This window comes from Quercus lobata, chromosome 2 (assembly GCF_001633185.2).
Source record: "Quercus lobata isolate SW786 chromosome 2, ValleyOak3.0 Primary Assembly, whole genome shotgun sequence".
In the NCBI taxonomy this organism is placed as follows: domain Eukaryota; kingdom Viridiplantae; phylum Streptophyta; class Magnoliopsida; order Fagales; family Fagaceae; genus Quercus; species Quercus lobata.
This window is the reverse complement of record NC_044905.1, coordinates 43,349,607-43,372,357: the sequence shown is the minus strand read 5'-3', so window position 1 is coordinate 43,372,357 and position 22,751 is coordinate 43,349,607. Positions and strand designations below refer to the sequence as shown.

At 33.8% G+C, this 22,751-nt stretch overlaps 2 long non-coding RNA genes, 6 other non-coding genes and 1 pseudogene across 8 annotated transcripts; 8 read left to right on the top strand and 1 right to left on the bottom strand.

Annotated features, from left to right (window-relative positions):
• Positions 1–60: 60 nt before the first annotated feature.
• On the top strand, positions 61–2,217 carry LOC115975671. Its single transcript, XR_004088169.1, has 2 exons — positions 61–162; positions 1,513–2,217. It is a non-coding gene; the product is annotated as an uncharacterized LOC115975671 (long non-coding RNA).
• On the top strand, positions 278–375 carry LOC115978449. The gene has a single exon (XR_004088733.1). It is a non-coding gene; the product is annotated as a small nucleolar RNA Z43 (small nucleolar RNA).
• On the top strand, positions 605–686 carry LOC115978469. Its single transcript, XR_004088745.1, has one exon. It is a non-coding gene; the product is annotated as a small nucleolar RNA U83 (small nucleolar RNA).
• On the top strand, positions 745–828 carry LOC115978444. The gene has a single exon (XR_004088729.1). It is a non-coding gene; the product is annotated as a small nucleolar RNA snR60/Z15/Z230/Z193/J17 (small nucleolar RNA).
• On the top strand, positions 1,010–1,132 carry LOC115978495. Its single transcript, XR_004088766.1, has one exon. It is a non-coding gene; the product is annotated as a small nucleolar RNA SNORD14 (small nucleolar RNA).
• LOC115978448 lies at positions 1,536–1,630 on the top strand. The gene has a single exon (XR_004088732.1). It is a non-coding gene; the product is annotated as a small nucleolar RNA Z43 (small nucleolar RNA).
• A 24-nt stretch (positions 2,218–2,241) lies between the features above and the next one.
• LOC115978479 lies at positions 2,242–2,341 on the top strand. The gene has a single exon (XR_004088755.1). It is a non-coding gene; the product is annotated as a small nucleolar RNA snoR113 (small nucleolar RNA).
• Positions 2,342–7,773: 5,432 nt separating this feature from the next.
• On the bottom strand, positions 7,774–9,393 carry LOC115978264. Its single transcript, XR_004088674.1, has 4 exons — positions 9,305–9,393; positions 8,512–8,553; positions 7,932–7,988; positions 7,774–7,815 (listed from the first exon to the last, which is right to left on the bottom strand). It is a non-coding gene; the product is annotated as an uncharacterized LOC115978264 (long non-coding RNA).
• Positions 9,394–16,022: 6,629 nt separating this feature from the next.
• On the top strand, positions 16,023–18,033 carry LOC115964875 (annotated as a pseudogene).
• Positions 18,034–22,751: the final 4,718 nt, after the last annotated feature.

The window sequence follows — 22,751 nt, the reverse complement described above, 5'->3', positions numbered from 1 at the left end:
TGGATCGTAAAACGCACCGTTTCTAAGCGCATTGTAGCAGATCCGAAATAAAACCCTAGCTAGCATCAGCGCAAACCCTAGAACTTGGCCACACACACGCTTCTTTTTAAGTAGAAGCAAGCAATAGAGGAAGCTCAAACCTCAAAAGCCACAGCCGTCTCTGTGAGCATCTCTCATATCCTCTTTTGTTATTTTTCTCTCTCGCTTTATATTTTATTTTTATGATCCATCGTTTCTGTTATCTGTCTGTCTGTGTCTAGCTTTATGCGTACTCAGGGGACTGTGACGATTTGTGATTTAAGGTCTCGTTCGTCGTAATTGGCCCAGTAGGCCTTGCCGACCATCCTGATATATCACCACCCATATTCTGAGCCCCTCCGCCCCCACTACCCTTTTTATAACTAAATTAGTGTTCAAAATGGCCAATGATTAGATATATATATATATATATATATATATATATATTTTTAAAGTCAAGCAGATGTCTGAATCACTCTCTGTGGATCAATCTTTGCTTTTTGATTTTTGAGTGGGTTTGCAATGAATTAAACATGTTTATAAAATAAATTATTTATTTTAACTTTTGTGCTTTCAAAGTTCAAACTGCCTATGATGAGAACACATGGTATTTGCGCAACGTATGACAGTTTGTGATTACATTTACCTACTGCCTTCCTTCTGAGGCTTTCGTTTTTTTTGTTTTTTGTTTTTGATTGGTTGATTTTTTGTTCATGAATCTTATGTATGGGTCATGTGATTCGTATTTCAGATGATAATCTGTGATTAACACATTATTGCATAGTCTTTCGCTCCTATCTGATGACCCATTTATGTCTCTTTCTTGATATATAGTTTAGCTTAACCTTTTTTTTAAGATTGATAATATTAATTGTGTTTACCGTATACACTTTAGGTAGGAAACTTTTTATAAAAAAATTTTCTAAAATGGTTTACTAATGTATGCCATGAGGGCTATGAGCTTAAATGGATGGTTTTAACTTTTAATGGTGGTCAGTGATGATAAATTCAAGGCTTGTTTCTCAAAACATTCACAGGGCCGCCTAAGAGCTTTTGCCTTTTGCCGAGCTTGAGAGCTTGTGCTGCTTTTATCCTTCCTTGGATGTCTGACACCAAATGAAAATATATATGAAAATTACCTTGGTCTGCAATTGTGGTTTATGTTATTGCTTAACTATTTATTGTAATGTTTGAATAAATTTTGTTGATTGGCCAATGATTATTAATTATTTATTTAGACAAGCATATGGCTGAACTTTATGTTGACAAACTAATCTTCTCTATGAGGCCTAATCCTTGCATACCCCTTGTTTTAACAATGTTGTTCGGTGTATAGTTGTTTATTTGTTATTTGCATGCCGCTCTGTCTTCATTTTGTTTGGTTGATGTCAATATGGTCTAAAAAGCTTTGATTGCCTGTTTGAGTTCTTAATGGTTGCAACTTGCAACCATTTCAGTTACTGTAATTTCTTATATGCATTTGTGAATTCATAGGAATAGAAGATGAAATTGAGGGGGGACTGTGATGATTTCTGTGATAGGTCTCGTTCGTCGTAATGGCATCTTTGCCTTGCCGACCATCCTGTTATATCACCACCCATATTCTGAGTCCCATCTAAGTAAGCAAGCAAGCGGATAGCAATCTAATAAGTAATTCTAATTTTTGAAGTAAAGGGTGTTAATTTTTTACGCTTTTCGTTCATTTTTTTCCTGTTCTGTTCTATGATATCTAGGTTAAATTTAATGTATCCTTTGTTTCTCTTTTATCATTGTCTTACTTGGTTCTTTTAAAGAATCTGTGTTCTACTGTGTGCAGTAGAATGATGCAATTGCAAAAATATGTTGGTTTGGCTCCCTGAGCTGTTTTTATATCTTTACTTGTTAACCATTGATATTGCTTATTACAAATTTTCCTGCGAAGCACCTCCTTATTGTAATATGACTAGTTGCGGATATGGTAATTGGATTGAAGCAAATAAATCCTAGAAAGAAAAGAGGCTTTTGTACCAAGTTCATTAGTTTGAGGGATACCAAACCAAGTTGTATCACTCCTTTTCAGTTTGGAAGTCTATTAATACGGTTACATATAGTTATAAACTCTTAATTTTTCTAGAATTAGTCAAGTTATTCTGTATCAGATCTCAGTATTGTGCCACTGCTGATTCAGATTTTATTTCAAATTTAGTTTCCTTTTAATTATTTAAGGTCTACATTAAATTTTGCTGGCGATGATGACACAAAGGCCGGACTTACGGCTGCTATTGGTTTGGTTTGTTGGTAGTAGACTGATGAAAGTGCAATGAAGGTGTTTGTTCTGAGCTAGTTCATTTAATGTTGTTGAGGAATATGCTATGTTCCAACAAATCTCAATATGGGCAAAAAAAGGTATTTTAAGTTATGGATTTAGATTAGAATCAATAACTACTTATCAGTAGATTTTGAGTTTGGCTATTTAATTTTCTCTTCCTTTTTTTTTAAGGCCTGCGATCTTCATAGACTAAATAATTAAAAGGAACAAGGTTTCATATTAGAGGAGGGAGGCTTTAAGAGGAAGGTGGCATCTAATAAATTCAACCACGTGAAAGCAATTTGCCTAGGTTAAAATTAATCTAGGTTTTTAAATTTTTGATAAACAATCTGCAAAGCTTTGATGGGTATTCTTTTGTAAATTTGTTATAATAAAGTTAGTGATGTTATAATTTCGTAGTGTAAACTGCAAAATAGTTTAAGGTGGATTTCTATGATTAATAATAGTAAAATAGGTCGAAAAGACAGTAAAATAACTTGTTTGAAGTGGCGTTTTTAAGTTTTTACGTATTGAAATGAAATTACTAAAAAGTATATTAATTTTCCCCTGCCAAATTGAATTTGTCCTATTTTGGAGCTATTGCTGATAATTTTCAGTAGGCAATCGATTTAACATCTCCTGAACTAGACAACTCGGACTTTAATCCAATCAATTTATGCTTGTGGTCAGTACAACGTAACAAACATCAACGTGGACGGCACTGGTGGTTCAACTCTTTATATTGCCCACAAAAATGCACAAATTATCCTGGTTAAAATTCTCTCATCTTCACAAGCTAATGACATATTGATTAGGTCCCCAATAAAAGCTACACACAGAGAAGCAAGCTTATGTGGGCCAAACATAAGAAAATGATCTCACACAATCTACAACTCAAAATGATTTATTTAGTTGATAAATAAATCCTCTGTTTATCCAAAAAAAAAAAAAAAAGATTCTCTCTGGTTTTTTATTTTTATTTTTTGCCTCCCAAGGGGGGCTTGCCCATGATTGTTTTCTCTGATGATTATTGTTGGGAAAGGAGAAAGTGGGGTTCAAATATGGGTTCAGGTTTTAGGAAATGTCGTGAATAAGAATGGGTGTCACAATCATTAAATAAGAATAGGTAATGATGACATTACTCACTGTATGAGGTCACTAAAATATTTTAGCAATTGAGATACATATCATACCAATAAATTCTACTATAGTGCACCTAAAGAATTGTGACATTGACTTTGAAAAAAAATTAATAACTCACAATAAATTTTGACAAGCAAATAAGTTACAAGTATGATTGGATAAAAAAATAAAGGGAATTCAGATAAATCCTCAATTTAAATTAACATGCAATCAATAGCGTCAATTATTAGCATAAAAATTATCCAAAATACTTAATTTCTTATGAAAATCATATTACAGTTCTTAATAGAATTTTATGCTTTTTTCATAGAAAATTATACTTTTTTTCATTTATTTATTATTTTTTTATCACAACTAAAATGCAGAATGAGTGATTTCTTTAATTTAGTGACATCTCACTTGACTCAAACCCAATATTCACCAACAAACAAAAAAAATTAAGAGAATTTTTGGTCTTGAATAGGGTACAAAAATTAATCCAATCACATGACCATATTTTAATCAAATTGCAATTGAATTTAGCCAATTGCCTACAAATAGATGAAAATCAACAATAATTGGGGTCTAACTATTAAAACCATGAAATTCTTTATTTTAAGGGCTAAAATCTCTATCAAATTATATGGGTGGAAAAAATATAGTATTGAAAAATAACTTGCAAAACAACATTTTTTTTGGGTGTGGAATGCATCATTAGAGGTGTGCATAGGTTGGGTTGGAAGGTGTTTTGCAACCCAACCTAACCTTGTATCATAGGGTCAATTTTTTTCTCAAATTCTTTGCCTGTAATAGCCCTAAGTCTCTGCCAACACCACACACACACACTGCAAAAACAATTAGAACATATTATTACGAACACACACTCACACAACACACACTATGTTTACAGGAAGCCACCTTGACCTTTAGTACTCAATCTCAAGTACAAAGGAAACCCTTACAAGCCTGGAGAAATACATAGAATTTACTGCCAAGTAACTGCCTGAACCTTGGACCATCTACCACTTGTGTTTGACTTAAGACATCATCAACTGCTACTTTCCTGGTTCTCTTCCCACATTTCCAGCCCCTACACAGTAGACCAGAACATCAGGAACATCAAGAATTGCTTGGTTACTACTTGTATCTACCACTACACATCAGCACATGTCACAGCCCATGTCTCAACAGATCATGGGGCTTTTGCCCATCATCTAGTAGCCCATACAACATGTCTATCCACGTTTTGGGAGGTTTGGTCCATGCCTAAGCCCTCCCTTATCAGCTACACAGCCTGCCCACATGCAACACACATATAAGGTAACTGCCCATTAGCCCACTAGCATCTGTCCACGCACTAGGCTAGCACCCACCAGCCCATGCCTTGCACATAGCATCTAATTGCACATCATCATGGCAGCCCAGCCCAACCCAGCCCAGCCTTGCACACAAGCCACCTAGCCCACACACAAGCAATTAGTCACTAAGCCACCAATGCCATGCAACACCATATAAGGTCGACACCACTTGTTGCCACCCATCATGAAAACCAACTCTGCCCACCATGGACCTCTTATACCGTGGCCTTGGGCATCATGTGGAGCAAGGTGCCTCCACATGCTGCCCTTATCTATTGCTCATCGATCCAACTTATGTTGGGGGACCAAGCATGTCCCCCTTAAAGAGCACTAAGGAGCATAACGAATCTAGTATGAGGAAATATTAATTTATTGAGGAGACACAAAGCCATCTGGTTGGCCCAATGCTACCCAAACACCATCATTCCTAATGCAATCATCATCACAAACTAAAGCTCCTAACACCTTGCTAGGTTGATAAATTCCCAACTCAATCCACATGGATTGTGTCAGGTTGGGATCATGGATTATGCACTTATGTACATAGTGGGTCATGTTTGGTAAGATGGATTAAGAAAACTATAAGCAAAAAAACCCAACCCGACCAAAGGTTCAAAATAAGATCCCAACCTTTCACAATTTATGCATCATTTTCTTTTTTAACTTGAACCAAACAATTTTTTTTTTTTTTTTTTTTGGGGATAAATTACCAAATTTCTTCTCACGAATGAATGATATGTGAAATGCAAAGATTAAAAAAGAAAAGAAAAAGAGAGAGTAATATGCATTTAAGTAAAAAAGAAAAAAAATTGTGTTGAAATGAAATTAGACATTTGTCACCTAAGCATGGTTTTAAAACTTGGATTGGACTGGGTGGTCTGACCGGGTTAACTGAGAATCAAATTGAAATTTGGGTTTTTAAGCACCTAGAATCGCAATTGTCAAATAATTAGTGAACCTCTTGAACCGCGGTTAGACCAAATGGTTCAACAGAACCAGTCACGGTTCAACCACGGACATAGCTTACTTTTTAATTCATAAAGAATAAACCATTTGCTTGCACCACGTCTAGAATCAAGGTTCAGTGGAGTAATTTTTAATTAACACCCTAACCACTACGCCATAGCTAGTTATTTATATCCCTTGTGGCAAACTCTTTTTTTATTTATTTATTTAAAAGAATGCCATAAGAATAATTTAAACTTTCATTACTATATATTTATTTTATAATCAATATTAATAATACTCCCTCCGTCCCACTTTGTTTGTCCTGTTTGAAAAGTCAAATATTTTAAGGAAACATCATTTATTGTCTTGTCTGTCTTATAAAAATGTATAAGTTTACAAAACTATCATTAAATAAATTTATCAACTTTTTTAAAAAAAAGTTATTCTTAATGAGACTTAGGGGTATAATAGGAATATTAGTAAACTAATAACTTTTATTTTTAGAAACATGACAATATTTTGGGACATCTCAAAATGGAATACAGGACAAACAAAGTGGGACGGAGGGAGTATTTTATTATATCATTTATTTTTATTATCCATCTCAAAAGGGTAATATTTGAAATAATTATAATTAAAATCCTTCAAATATATTCATATTTCATAGTTTTATACTTAAATAATCACCTATAATTTTCAATGTTTTTTATGCTTTATTATTTTTATAATCAACTATATTTATATATTTAATCAAGATTGTTCTTTAAAAAAAAAAAAAATTATTTCATTTATTTATATTTTAGTTAAATTATTAATTCATTATGACGTCATCACGGTCTAACCTCAATTGAATCTTGGTTCAATCTCTAAAACCTTGAACCTCTCCCTTTTCTAGTTTTTTGAATGTTCTAGATTTCAAAACTATGCACCTAAGAGCTAAGAGTGTAATAAAGACAAGAACTTAACTCGTGTTACCTGTGAACCTGTTACTCCACCAGTCCTTGAGAGAAAATGATAGTCACGACGACTCACATTTTACACACCAGAAAGCTAGAGCGCAACATGGCTTTGGTATATACAACCCAAGCCAAGACAAAGTAGCCCTCCCACCCATACATAATAATTCACACCACGTCGTCACCACTCAAAGACAAAAGTCACTCACTCTCATCCTCACAGTCATGGAAACACCACTGGGCTGGGTGGCTATCGACACTTATTGTCCAATCTAGACCCACATACTTAATTTATACCTTACTTACCATTTTCATTCTCTTACTCTTTTTATTACACTCGGTAATCACCCACCCAATTCAAATACAAAAAATGATGATGCACGCAAAGTTGGATTCCAACGTAACAAGGGATTTTGTTTTTTTTTTTTTTTTTCAAAATAACACCAATTTTCAAACAATTTTGTTAGTTAGTATCATTTCCAAATTATTTAGGAAACTAACATCTCGAGTCTGTGAGACTCGAGTTTACTGTAGCAAATCAAGTATCACAGACTCGGTTTCTATGAAAATTCACATGGAAATCAAGTCTTATGGACTTGAGTTCCACAAAAGAAATCCCAGATATCAAAACTTGAAACACAGCATGGGAAGCTCAGATGGAGAACTTTGGTGATAGATCAAGACCCAGAGAGACCTAGAGTGATAGATCAAGTCCCAGAGAGAAAATCAACAACAAGAATGAAGAAACCCACCCAAAGACCCCGAGAGCTTGATTTCAATCACCGCTGCCACCACCTGGGTTTGATCTCTCTAGTTTGTTGTTTCTGTCTTTGTGGTTTGGGTTTCATTAGAAAGATCTCCTTGGTTTGATCTCTCTGTTTTTTGTCTTCATGGGTTTTTGGGTTTGATTTTTCTCTGTTTATTGTCTTCATGTTTGGGGTTTCTCTGTTTGATCTTGTGAGAGTGCCTTTTTTTTGTGACACTCAGGCCCAAGGATTCCGGGCCTAATAAGAGGTTTGGTGAATCGAGCCTTGACTCACCGCAGCTAACAGGCTGTTTAAGAATCAAGTGATGCACAAGAGATGCTTGACAAGTCCTTCGCAATGTCTTCAGAGAGCTTTTTCTCCTGCATGAAAAGCAAAGCAAAGCAAAGGACTTTTAAAGAAGAGAGTGGGGGTTGGACTCAAAAAAGCAATTATTGGAGAGTGAAAAAAGTAGGGCAGGGGATTAAGGGATTCAAACCTTCTCAAGTTTTTGGCAAGCTTTTAAAGCATCTCTTCTTATGTTCCTCAATGCCACCTATAAACAGTTTAGGGGAAGAGGGTATTCAAGAGGACAAATTTAGTGACTTTAACATAGCCTACATATTGGTCTATAACCAAAGATTAATAAACATATACATTTTTAGAATATGTGCACTTTGGTAAAGTGTACAGTGCCATGTCAAATACAGACATTGGATGAATTCCCATGTGTTTCAAGAAAGTTACTAACCCAAAAAAAATGTTACAGGCCAATTATGTCTGACTTCTCAACCCCAAAAAATAGTGTCACCTAGGTGACACTCTTTTTGCATTTTTAACATATTTTTCATTACTTATCCCAAAAAAAAAAAAAAAAAAAATTTTCAGGCAAGTGAAGACAGGAGGAGAAGGCAGAAGAAGGGGAACAATATAAACATGAATTAAAGCCATTTCATGAGATCTGATTTGTTCTGACAACGCTCCGCATATCCACCTAAGCCCAATTTTAATACTAATGAATTTACTAAAAACAGCGGCAGGTATTTGTTTTAAATTGTCCAGAGATAATGCCATTGTACCTTCCCTTCTTCAGCCAGTTTAGCTACTATTTTTAAGAATTCCTGCAATGATTAAAATAAAATAAATTAATAAAAAGAAGAGAAAAGAAAAAAAAAAGTGGAAGTTCTTTGTAAGCATGCTTTAAGGAACTTCACTGCATAGTGTACATCTTCAAAAAGAAATGTGTGTCTATATATATATATATATTTTTTTTTTTTTAATTTATATCAAATTACAGAAAATAGAATTTCTTTCATCAATTACTACTAACCACCACTATTTTCAAGAATATAAAGCATTTTTTGCATGTAAATTCATTATAAAATAATTATTAAGTATACATAAACATATCACAAAACAAGTGCTAAACCGAGAAAAGTTTTAGAAGAACTAAACCTTTGAAGCAGAACAGTAGAGCAAGCCTCATGTGATTAATTCCAAACAATTAACATAAAGCTCAAGTCATGACTCATGACAAAGTACAGAAAGTCTAAATATAATTCAATCATCTAACTCATTTCAAAGCATGGTACCTGAAGTTAATGTACATGCAGAGAGAACATTATATGTTAGATGCAAAAATGTCATGTAGGTGAGACAATAAGGATATTGAGCTCCAAGGAGCAACACAAGATAGAATGAATTGACTGCAGTATAGCACCAACATCTAGGAAAAATCAAAAGAACAAAGAGGTAAAAGTAATATTTCAACTGAGATTTCATATTAATTGGATATAGAAAATAGACTTATGGGCCTATGGCATCAAAAGACATAGAATTACATGCAAAGGGATCAAAGCCAACAGACTATACCTTCCTCCTTTCTGATGTAAGTTGAGGGAGAGTCAATCTTATCACTTTTCCATTGTTGTTTGGAGTCATACCAAGATCAGAGCCCCTATGGCCTTCTCTATAGCCTTTAAGCTGGCAAACATAACATATCAAAAAGTAAATAGATTGTCAAAGAGAGATCATATGAAAGATTTCATGGGCCAGTCCTGCAATGCAAGATGTCAATGCTCTATAACTCAAAATAATTGGATAATTAGATCACCTTTGGTTGTCAAAAATTTATGGAAAATTCACTAGCATATTAATTTACAAGAATCAGAGAAAATTTAGTCTTAGTTCTTACTTACTAGTATACATGTATTTATCATATAAAATTACATGGAGAATTTTTCGATCTTCCTCAACAACCATTTTATGTCCTTTAGTTTATAGAATATCTGGATTTGTCATACGGCTAAACCAAGAGAGAACTTGCATCGGGAGTACTGATTTGAGCTATGCTCTTCAACCTAACTGGACTTCCATAATATTCCACCTAGAAAAGCATTGGGTTCTAGCTAATCTAAAATAAAGGTAATTACTTAACCATTAATAAATTACAAGTGATGATTTTGCACTTCTGCAACCTTTTTTGCAGAAGTCACCTCCTTTTTTTATAGAACCACATATGTAGACCTATGATTTTTTATTTTTTTAAAGTTGACCCAAAATACTATGTCATATTAAGCAATGGACGAGGTGGCTCCCCCATACATTTGTTTCTAAAAAGCTCCCATTCATTGCCACTTACAAGAGAAATTATGCTATATGCAGAAATGAAAACTATTGCAAAACTAAACCACCAAAAACTATTGCAATGCTAGAATCAGCTTGAAATTTTGGAACTTCTCCTCATTTGAGATTTTTTTTTTTTTTTTGATAAGTACATTTGAGAGAATATATATATAAATTAAATTAACAAAAAAAGGAAGAAGAAGAAGAGAAATGAAAGCAATTGATGCTACAGATTTGCAGTAAATACCCATAGCAATAAAAACCTGTTCGATTTTAAACCTGAAAAACTATTTCTTGTAAAGGAATGATGGCTTCCAATGTTGTTTGACAAACAACATGTGCGCACTCAAAACATCAAACAAAAAAAAGATAATATTGTTAAACTCTGTATGTTATGGCATTGATAAGAATAAGAAAAAAATAATAATAAAAGAACAACATAATAAATCTACGGTAATTGATAGTTGATAATGATGATGAGAATAAATAAAAGTTGAAATGAAATGTATTAGGTTATGTTTCATGAAGATGACAACGCTGTTTTACAACTTACTTGAACAACCTGAAATTGATTGGGTTGTGAGGGGCTTTACAAGTCGGTGGTGGCTGGGGATTGTGACTCCGGCGTGATGGGAGAGAGAGCAGATCGGTGGCTAGGGGTGGCAGCGTGAGGGGAGAGAAGAGGTGTGAGGAGAGAGAGAAGTGGGAAATGAAAAGAAAGAAGGAAAAGAAACATGCTGAATGAACAAAAGAAGAAAAAAAAAAAAAAAAAAAAAAAAAAAAAAAAAAAGTGGGAAATGAAAAATTGGGGGAAAATTTTTGTGGGAAGAAAAAAAAACTGGGGGAGAGCTTGTCCTATAGAGTTTTTTTTTTTTTTTTTTTTTTTTTTTTTTTTTTTTTTTAAGGCTATATAATTAGAGTTTTCTTTAATAATAATAATAATAATAATAAAGCTTAAGTAATAAAATAATGAATTTTAGGGAGTACAAGTTGAAGGATCTAAAGGCCATGGCAATGTACAAGTCAAAGGAGCAAGAGCTTTGAATGAAAATTTTGGGAAAAAAAAGTTTATGCGTGAGAAATTTTGTGTGAAGGATAAAAAAAAATATTGGGAAAATTTAACTTTTAGGATAAAAAAATGTTGTCTAATAACTATTGCAATGGGTTATAAAAATATCACTATAGCCTAGTAAAAATTTCCCGTCAACATTTAAATAAATAATAAATCACATAAAAATTAAAAAAAAAAATCAATTTCTAAGATTTTAAAAAATAAAATAAGATAATTAAATTAATTTTTTATTCCTTTCATTATTATTAATTTTTTGGAAGAACATGTTTATGTTCTTTGTGTTCTTCCCAAAATATAACTCATATTCTTAGATAAATAGCAATCAAACGGTTGGATTTAGAGAAAGGCGTGGTCAAAGTTGGTCAAACTCGATCAAACTTAATAGATGATCCCGAGACCACTGGACTTGGTGAAATTCATATTCAAATCTTGAAATAGGATTGAAAAGTATGGTGATATACTGGTGTTGGTGAAATTTGAGACCAATTGGATAGTCAGATTGAGTAACACATAACCATACAAGTACACACAGCACATGTCTATCATGCGCCATACTTAGATTTGAAATCTAACCGTTAGATTTGAAGAGTGTAATGAAAGGTTAATTCTAGTAAATTATGGTCACAATCAAACGATTGGATTTTAAGAAATGCGTGGTCAAAATTTAGTCAAAGTTGGTCAAACTTGATCAAACTTAATAGATGGTCCCGATACCATTGGACTTGGTGAAATTCATATTCAAATCTTGATCATTAGGATTGAAGAGTATGGTGACATATTGATGTTGGTAAAATTTAACACCAATTGGATGGTCAGATTGAGAGAATATATATAGCCATATAGGTACACAACACATGTCCATCACGTGCCACTCTTAGATTTGAAATCTAACTGTTGGATGTGAAGAGTGTAATGAAAGATTCATTCTGGTAAATTATGGTCACAATTAAACGGTTGGATTTAGAGAAATGCGTAGTCAAAGTTAGTCAAATCCGATCAAACTTAATAGATGATCCTGATACTACTGGACTTGATGAAATTCATATTCCAATCTTGATCATTAGGATTAAAGAGTATGGTGACATATTAGTATTGGTAAAATTTGAGAACAATTGGATGGTCAGAATTCACATCGAATTAAAAAATATAGGGTTGGGTTTAAGTTAAACCTGATGTAACTCTAAAAAATGTTACACCACCCAGTAACTTATTATTGAATTCATATTTTAAAAATCTAACCGTTGAATTACGTGTTCTATATATGTTCTTAACATGTATGCCAATTTCATTGCCAATCGGATGTAATTTACCATTTGATATTTAAACTCATCTTTTATGCATTATTTTAAACTACAAAATTTTGAATTTAGACAATTGATTGATGATGTTGCTATTAATCTTTGATAACATTGAAATTTTATAAGCATGAAAAATATAAAAAGATAACGTAATCTAACTGTAGATTTGTCAAAATTCATATCGAATTAAGAAATATAGGGTTAGGTTTAAGTTACACCTGATGTAACTCAAAAAATGTTACACCACCCAATAACTTATTATTGAATTCATATTTTGGAAATTTAATCGTTGGATTACATGTTCTATATGTTCTTAACATGCATGCCAATTTTCATGCCAATCAGGTGTAATTTATCATTTGATCTATAAACTCATATTTTATACATTATTTTAAACTACTAAAACTGGAATCTAGACAATTGATTGATGACATAACTATTAATTTTTAATCACCTTGAAATTTTGTAAGCATGAAAAATATATAAAGATAATGTAATCTGACGATAGATTTGTTAAAATTCATATTGAATTAAGAAATATAGGGTTGGGTTCGAGTTACACCTAACGTAACTCTAAAAAAATGTTACACCACCCAAAAACTTATTATTGAATTCATAATTTGAAAATCTAACTGTTGGATTACATGTTCTATATGGTCTTAACATACATGTCAATTTTCATGTCAATTGGATGTAATTTACCATTTGATTTATAAACTCATCTTTTATGCATTATTTAAAACTACTAAAACTTGAATCTAGACAATTGATTGATGACATGACTATTAATCTTTGATTACCTTAAAATTTTATAAGCATGAAAAATGTATGAAGATAATGTAATCTCATGGTAGATTTGTCAAAATTCACATCGAATTAAAAAATATAAGGTTGGGTTCAAGTTACATCTGACGTAATTCTAAAAAATGTTACACCACCCAATAAGTTATTATTGAATTCATATTTTGAAAATCCAACTATTGGATTTCATGCTCTATATGTTCTTAACATGCATGAAAATTTTCATGCCAATCGGACGTAATTTACCATTTGATCTATAAACTCATCTTTTATGCATTCTTTTAAACTATAAAAGCTTGAATTTAAACATATGATTGATGGCATGGCAATTAATATTTGATCACCTTGAAATTTTATAATCATGAAAAATATATGAAGATAATGTAATCTAACGGTAGATTTGTCAAAATTCACATCGAATTAAGAAATATAGAGTTTGGGTTCAAGTTACACGTGACGTAACTCTAAAAAATGATACATCACCCAATAACTTATTATTGAATTCATATTTTGAAAATCCAACCATTGGATTACATGTTCTATATGTTCTTAACATACATGCCAATTTTCATACCAATCGGATGTAATTTACCATTTGATCTATAAACTCATCTTTTATGCATTATTTTAATTGGAAGAAATTTTTTTTCACTTTTGAGAGAGAGAGGGAAAAAGAGAGTACAAAAGGCTGAAATTCTTGAATTTTAGGCTACCATTTTGAAGTTGAAAGTGCTATCATTTTTTTTATGGGTACAATTGTTTAGAAAATTAGGACAGACTTTTCTTATATAAGATGTATATAAAATGTTTATTTATTTATTTATTTATTTTATATATATATATATATATATTTAGACTGTAAACAAAAGGTTCATCTAAAGAATACAAAGTGCTATATGTTTATAAGTTTCTTTTTTATTTTTCTTTGAATTTTAGAATAACTTTTATCTCCAAAAAGAAATTAATATTTTAATGATTTTTTGCGAAGGTCAATCGTGGCCCTTGCAAATAATTTAGTGTTAGTAAAGGTATATTTTTAAGCCACACAAAAAATAATCTTTTTGCAAGGAATTTTTATTTGTCCCACGGAAATAATTTGGTGGGAACATTTCCCTCCAAAATTTTTGACATTTTAATGATTATTTGTGAAGGTCAATCATAGCCCACGCAAATAATTTAGTATTAGTGACGGCTTTTTTTTAACCGTTACAAATAATACACTTTTTGCGAGAGATTTTTAATTGTCCCTTGCAAATAATATGGAGGGAAATTTTCGCTCCAAAATATTAGTATTTGTGACGGCTATAACAAATAATTGCGACAGCTTTTTTTGTTGGTTACAAATATTTCACATTTTACTAAGTATTTGCAAGGGCTTTATTTTGCCATCAGAAATAAGATTTTTTGAGAGGGTTTTTTAGATTCGTCAAAAATTCTTGATCGCTAATAGGCATTTTTCTTGTAGTGCTACAATACAAGTACAATGACAAGTAAGGATATTCGTATGGAGAGGCATGTCAAAACAACAAGATAAATTCGGAAAAGAAAAACAGGATCAACAAAGAGGTACAAAATAATGTTAAAGGGATCCTGGAATTACTGAGACATATTTCATTAATATGTTCTTTGTTTAGTTACAGAAAGCTCACTAGGACGTGATACAAGGTTCAATCAAGCTCAAAAATTACAGTCTTGAATGGCTATTTCAACCTTCAAAACTTGCAAAGTTTGATTCTTTTTGAATCCGAATATGTGCAATAATGGCTTTTACAGGATACCGGGAAGCAATATTCATTTTTCCCTTAGTATTTTCTTTCTCTTCACCACAACTTTACTGATAGTTCTTTTCTCTAGAAAATCTCTTCTTTTTCTCTCTTTTTCGCTGCCTTGTCTTCGTAACCTACCCCTTCCTTTTATAATGAAGTTCTGGCCTTCCAGGGGAACCATTGGTTCCCCTGTTTTGCTTTCTTGTGAACAGAGCCTGTTTTATGCCTTTCGCTCGGCAAGTTTTATTTCCTGTTTTTCTCTTTCTTTTCTTCTTTCAGCTTTGATTCCTTTGAAAGTCCCTGGTTGGTTACCTTCTCGGTCTCACCATTTGTCAATTCCCTGTTTGCCATTTTTTCCCATTTGGGCAGAATCCCATTCTGCCAAATTGAAAGTCGCCTGATGCCATTCTCTTTTTCGTATTTCTCTGTTTTGGTTCCCCGAGATGCTTCCTGCTTGTGTCATGAGATGTCGCTGGGTCTTTTGGCGCTTGTGTTTCTTTGCTCTGTTTCTTATTTTCTTTTCCCGTCCTTTTCTTTCGAACTGTCTTAATCTTCTTTGACTATGCGCCTGGAAGGATCCGCGCCCCTTGATGATTGCTGAGGATCTTGGCTACTTAGCCTCTTGCCGTGAGTTTCTTTTCCTTCTTGATGTTTCTTCATTTGGGCTTCAAGCCTCCTGGGCCTTTTTATTCTTTCGTGGTCCCCTTGCACCTGCTTCTTTGGACTTAGCTTGTTTTTTTTCCTTTTGGGCCTGGCTCACTCTTTTGGGCCTCCCTCACTATGATCCCTTTTAGACCTCAACAGATCTTCATGGGTTTCTTTGTTTTTTGCTTGTTTTGGGTTATCTTTTGTGGAACTTGAGTCTCACAAACTCGAGTTCAACGTGAATTTCATAGAAATTGAGTCTGTGATACTCGAGTTGCTACAGTGAACTCGAGTCTCAAATGCTTAAGATGCTAGTTTTTTAAATAGTTTAGAAATGATGTTAACTAACAAAATTGTTTGAAAATTGGTGTTATTTTGAAAAAAAACCCGTAACAAGCCTAGACCTATTGTTGCCACGGTCACCAAAACACCCCGTATACTACGTACAGAGTCCATCGTACGATTCTCATGATGGCGACAAGTGACATGCAACCCACCATATAGTCCCATGGAGAGTCCCTCTCACCCTTCCTACGACCACCACTCCCTTAGAGAGTCCATCTCACCGGAAGTAGAATAACAACGACAAGGGGTGGTCCCCTAGCCTTGAGTGTGATGTGATTAAAGTGGAAAGAGATTATTATTATGGCCATGGAGAGATGATGTATAGTCGGAAAGGGTACCTCTTCCTGTTGAAAAGGTGTCAGCTTTTGATTGCAGTGTTTGGGTTTGTTGTCATTTTCACTGTCTTTTGTCTCATCCTTTAGGCTACTCCTGCTAGTTGTCCTTATAAACCTTGCGCTTCTGTCAAGGTAAAAAATTTGATGATTTCTTCAATTTTAACTAGCTATGTTTCTTTCAATATTTTAATAATAAAGAATAATCATTATACTAAAGTAAGTTCACTTGAAGTGATGTGCCTAAAAAATAGGGGCATGATATGATAATATATTGAGATTAATGAGAATGGGATGGTCATTTGGTTTTGAAGATGAAACCCCTTGGTTCAAAAAAAAAAAAAAGGAAAAAAAAAAAAAAAAAGAAGAAGAAGAAGAAGAAAGGTTTTCTTATAATATTGCTTAGTTTAGGAGAAATTATACAATCATCATTGTGAACCACGTCATTTATCCATTATTCCAATAAAAGACTCCTACCTATTTAAAATTACTGAGTTAGTATTTAGTTTTTATTTAAAACTCCACAATTTTAAATAAGTGGAAGTCTTTTACTAGAATGGTGGAGTACATCACTTGTCTACCATGAAGACCTTATAATTTCTCGAAGTTAGTGTGATTACAATATTTCCAAAAATCCCATTTATCAACTCATTAACAGTGAGCTTTGGTTTTGGGCTTCTTGTTGGATCTGAATTAGTACATTTTTGGTTGTCAATGCACCATCAGATGATTGGGATTTTTTATTTTATTTATTTTATTTTATTTTGTTGGAAAAGAGTAGAAACTTGGATTATTAGCAAACAATGTCTTGTTTAATGCTCTGAATTTCCTTAAAATGAATGGGTGATTTTCATTATCTAGATTTGACAATTGAAGTTACAGCTCGAATCTCCCCTTGTCCCTCTCGTTAGGGCCAAACAATTACTTATATATACCCCAAAAAAAAAAAAATGAAGCAACAGCTTTTGTCTCTAGTTCAATGTCTTTTGTTCTGAAATAACAATTATCTGTCTTTGGATTAATTTTTATTCATTATATGGATATCATTATAGTTATATGGTCCAACACTTCTTTATTTGGAATCATTTCTTATCTGGCTTATGGAGATTTTTTCTTCTTTTCTTCCAGAGCATAACTGTACATAACTTTTATTTTGGGAAGGATCGGACTCAACAGGAGTCCCAACCAAGATGCTGACGGTAAATTCTACAGTTAGGATGACTGTTTACAAACGAGCTACATTTTTTGGCATTCATGTCAGCTCCTCGCCTATCAATCTTATGTATTCAGAGATTCCAGTTGCAACCGTTCATGTATAATTTCTGATTTTGACCACCACATTTTTGCATTAAAACATTTGAATTGATAGAAAACATGAACAATATGAAAATAGAATTTTGCAGATCATAAATGGCTTCAACCAGAACATGAAAAATAATTGGTTATATAATTGTATGGAATTCTATAACTATATGTGCATGCAATTTGCTGTCCAATTCGGCTTGTCTATTTGCACATATATATTTTGCTGTTGAGAAAATACTATCAGCCAAGAAAGAGCTACCGGACAGTGTTGGTGAACCTTGAAGGAAACAAGGTTCCTCTATATGCGTCTGGAGCAAGCCTAGCAGTTTCAGATAACAATGGTGAAGTTCCAATAGGCACATTTCACGTTCCTTGGTTGTTGACTCTCATAACAACAAACCCATCAAATTGAAAGAAAATTCATGTACATATGATTAAGTGATAGAGGGTTTGTTATCAACTTGTAGGAAGAGCCTTCTATGTAGCAATGATGAAGTAGCTGTTTCCAGCCATCCAACTTGCTTGACGACTTTCTTCTTGGTAGGAATGGCAACGGGTTAGGTTTAAGCTGGGTTTTTTTTATGCCTGAACCCGACCCGCGGGTCTTTACCTATTACCCAAACCCGGTGCCGTTTAATAAACGGGCTTTTTTAAAACTCCAAACCCGCCCCGTTGCGCTCCATGGGCCCCGTCCAATAGTTTCTGAGCCTAATCAAAATTTGTGGCCCAATACAACGCAATCATTAAATAAAAAAATAATAAAAAAATCAATTTTACATCCAAAAATCACAACCACAGATTCAGAAACACAAATCACAAACCCAAACATAACACACAAATCAGCTTTTTTTTATTTATTTATTTTTTATCTTCTTTGTTAATACAGACTTTTCACTCAAAAAAGAAAAAAACACAAATCACAAACCTAAACATAAATAGAAACACAAATCAGCTTGTTTTTTTGGCTTTTCTTTGTTAATACAAATTTTTCACTCATAAAAAAAAAAAAAAAACACAAATTATAAAGAAAAAATACAATCCCGTCCTCCGATCATCTAATCTCTCTTTGATCTAACAATCCTATGCTCTGATCTAACAATCCCGTGCTCCTTTGTGACAAACTTCAACCACCACAAGATCCGTGCTCCTCCATGAAAAACAACAACCACCGTGATAAGAGTGAGGGTGAGGGTGGGTCGGTGGGTGAATGAGAGTGAGGTGATTGGGTGAGGGGCGGATGAGAGAAAAAGAGAGTGAGAGTGAGAGAGGTAAGGGGCGGTGAGGCGGAGTGACGTCGTAAGGGGAGTGTGAGGCGAAACGAGGCCGTGGGGCCGTGAAGTTGAGTGAGGCCGTGATCGTGAGGGGAGCGTCTGAGGGCAAGGGAGGGTGGCCGCCAGAGAGAGAGAGAGAGAGAGAGAGAGAGAGAGAGAGAGAGAAGGGTGGGGTGGCCGAGAGATGAGGGTTAGGTTTAGTGTTTAGAAAATGAAATCTGAAAGGAAAAGAGAGTATTTATACTACTATGTTTTAAACTTTTTTAAATATTATGTGTATAAAGGTCGGGTTCGGGCCAGGTATGCATAAAACCCAGACCCAACTTGAACCCGTTTTGAGTTTGATTTTTATAATCCAAACTCGACCCTATTATTTAACGGGTTAGGTAAAACCCGACCTATTAGGGTTGGGTTGGATCAGGTACCAGTGGGTCGGGTTATATTTGCCATCCCTACTTCTTGGTAGAAAAAGTTTATTCTACAAAGATCATTGCCATTATGTGGAGCGGTGAAGTTTCTGGAGCTGTAGTTTAATAATAATATTTTTTTTTCTCCAGACCCAAGTAAAATAGAGCCTATTGATGTTGAGTAACATTGTATTACCTTTATTTATTTTGGCCAACTGTGGTTTGACTGAAATTTAAGTTGCTTACATGTAGTTTGAAATTGGACACTTTACCCACCTGAGGTTAACTTAGTTAAGGTTCTATAACCCACCCTTGTTATAAGAGAACCAAATCAAAGAAAAGCTATGAAGAGAGACTCACCTTGCTATGGAACACAAACTTGATTGATATTTAACCGGCCCTTTAGTGCCTACACAATAAGATTCAATGAGATATCAAGGTAAATAGAAGATTTCAATAGTTTATAGGTAATCACAACTCAAAAACAAAATTAGTTTTGAAAAGGTTTTGAGAAATCCAATTAAGAACAAGTTTTTGCCTTAAAAATAACTAAAGAGAGGTTTTTTGAAAATTAAAAAACGTGCTCAGTTTGTGTGTGTGTGTTTAGAGAAGATGAAAAATAGTTTTTAGAGAAGATGGAGGCAAAAATAAACTCACTCTAGCTAGCGTTTGAGTTTGGAGGCATAAGGATGTATATATATGTTTAAACTAGGGTTTTTAGGCTTACTTTTAGGGTTTTGGATGTTCCAAAGGATCTAGGGGCTGAGCCCGATCAAAGAGGGAGGCTTTGGGCCCTAAAACATGAAGTTTTGGGCCTCAGGAAACTGACCTGCGTGCGCATGCATGCTCCCCATGCACGCATGCGTCCCTAGAAACCCTAATTTTGACAATTTTGATGGCCCAACTTCAAACGGTCATAACTCACTCAACTTAAGTCTAGATTAGGAAAAATTTGTATTCAAATTAAAGCTTAGGATGTCTACTTTCCAATAAAATAAACTGCAATCAAAATTCCCTTGTGAATCAAAAGTTATGGTCAAAATAGTGAGCAACTGTCATTTTTCAGCATCATTTTCAAAGCGATTTGATCACTTTTGAGTTGTGATTACTTCCAAACTATCAAAATTACTTCAATTACCTTTTATAGACATGTCACACTCATCATTGGGACCAGGGACTAAAGTTTATTAACTGGGTACAAAATGAGGTGTCTACAAACACTCCTTTCTTTTGAGAAGAAGGAGAAGCCATGGAAGCACTCTTGTGGGAATGAACAAAAGAAGAAGAGAGAGAAGAAAAGGTAAGGACAAAGAAGACCCAAAATAGAGGGAGAAAGGTAATGTGAATCAGATAAAGCAAAGGGAAAGAGAAGAATCTTGAAGAAACTTTGGCCTTAGGAAGGGAGGATTTAGTGGAGGCAAGTGGGGGAAGTGATAGAAGAAATAATGGCGTGAAACAAAAAAAGAGGGAAAGAGAAAGTGTGGGAGAAAGAAGGCAGTTGCCAGAATTTAATTCTAGGGGTTGGCTGATAGTTATTGATGGGAGTTATGGGGAAAATGGTAAGTAACGTAAAAAGAGGGAGGAGAAAAAGGAGGGAAAAACTAATCCAACTACCCACCTCCCTTTCAAAAAATAAACTACCACATCCCCTTAAAAATAGGAAGGAGTTGTGCAAACCCTAAAGAAAACATAAGGAGAAAGAACTCCTTTGAAAAGAAAAAGGATCCCCGAAAGGGGAGAAACGGAAAAGGATCCTTGGGAAGGAAGAAAGAGAAAGGGATCCTGAGGGAAGAAGGAGACTATTTGTTTTCTCACGTGTGGGCTACAGGTAACCCATGAGGTCGAGGGGCTAAATGTTGAAGTCCAAAATATCACAAGGAGCCAGGCCTATAGAAGTAAGAAAATCCCTGTAGAGACTCAATTTTGCACCCATGATTTAATCAAGGAAGATGACTAGAGTGACCATCCATGTACAAAAACAAAATCATTCTTGCATCACATGCATCATTTTGTTCTCGCATCACATACATCAATTTTTTCTTCCATTACATGCATTAATTCATTCATTTCATATCATGAAAATGATTTTGAGGTTTTAACGGTCGCGACAGTATGCCCGGTTTCCAAATCAGACCGTCAGATTGAAAGATATCCCATAATCAAGTTTGCACGGTCAGCATGCATTGTACGAGGTGAAATCGATCACGTGTGATTAATTGAAATTAATTTTGATTAGTTGATGATTAAAATTAATTAAATGAATTTATGTGATTGGTGCAGTATTTTTCTTAAAGTAAGATTCGTTGCATGGAATTAAAACAAATAAGCTAATAATATTTAAAGACTGTGGATAATTAGGCTTTTGGGATAATCATATTCAAAATAATTATTTTAAAAGTCATAATTATCACTTTGAAATGAGGTTTATCATGAAAATAACTCTGAAATTCGTCCAAATACAGTCTTAGAGTTGGAAAGCACCTCAAAAACGTGCTAATCAAGTAACAGATTTCAGATTCACGTTCTGAGTTACTTTTGGCCCAGTAGAACTCAAAATTAGGACTAGTCTATTTCTAGAGAAGTTATATAGAATCTAAGTTTACTTCAGCTGTCAAAATTTCGTCTTAATCCGAATTTTGAGTAAAGAGATATGATCAAAATACGAAACTGTTTCTGATCTGAAAAATCTGCTAACTCTTATCCAAATCTCTCTTTTTTTTTAGGGTTTTTCCCCATACGTTTTTTGCTTATTTTTTCAGCATTCCAACCTCTATAAATAGAGGAGGCATCTCATAATTCAGCACACCTTTCACCCCCAAGGAGAGCACACTTTTCAACCTCTAGAGAGAAAGACTTTCTTTTCGACACTCTAAGAAGTATACGTTTTTGACTCTCAAACCACCCATATTTTCTGATCCCCTCTCTCAGTGTTGCTGCTTAAATTAGGGTTTTTAGGTTTCAAAGAGAATTAAACAAATTTCTTTGAACCCTAAAACATCCTCTCAAGAATAAAGAGTGCTCATGCAAGAGGTTGTTTCCTTCACCCTTTTTCTTATGATGTGATGATGCATGTTATATCTCTTTCTTTTTCAAATGTCAATAACATGAATTGTAAATTGTTTTTTTTGTTAAAGCATGATTATTTTTTGTGATTGTTATAATCTTTTTTTTGAATGACAATAAATTTGCATGCGAATAATTATTTTTCTTAAAAAAAAAAAGATCTGCACCTTTATAAGATGTAGATTTGAATTTTTCTCAATATAAAAACAGTTCTGCATCTTTATAAGATGTAGATCTGAATTTTTCTTAAAACAAAACAGATCTACATCTTTATAAGATGTAGATCTGAATTTTCTCAATAACAAAACAAATCTGCATCTTTTCTAGATGTAGATCTGAATTTTTCTCAATATAAAAACAGATTTGCATCTTTTCTAGATGTATATCTG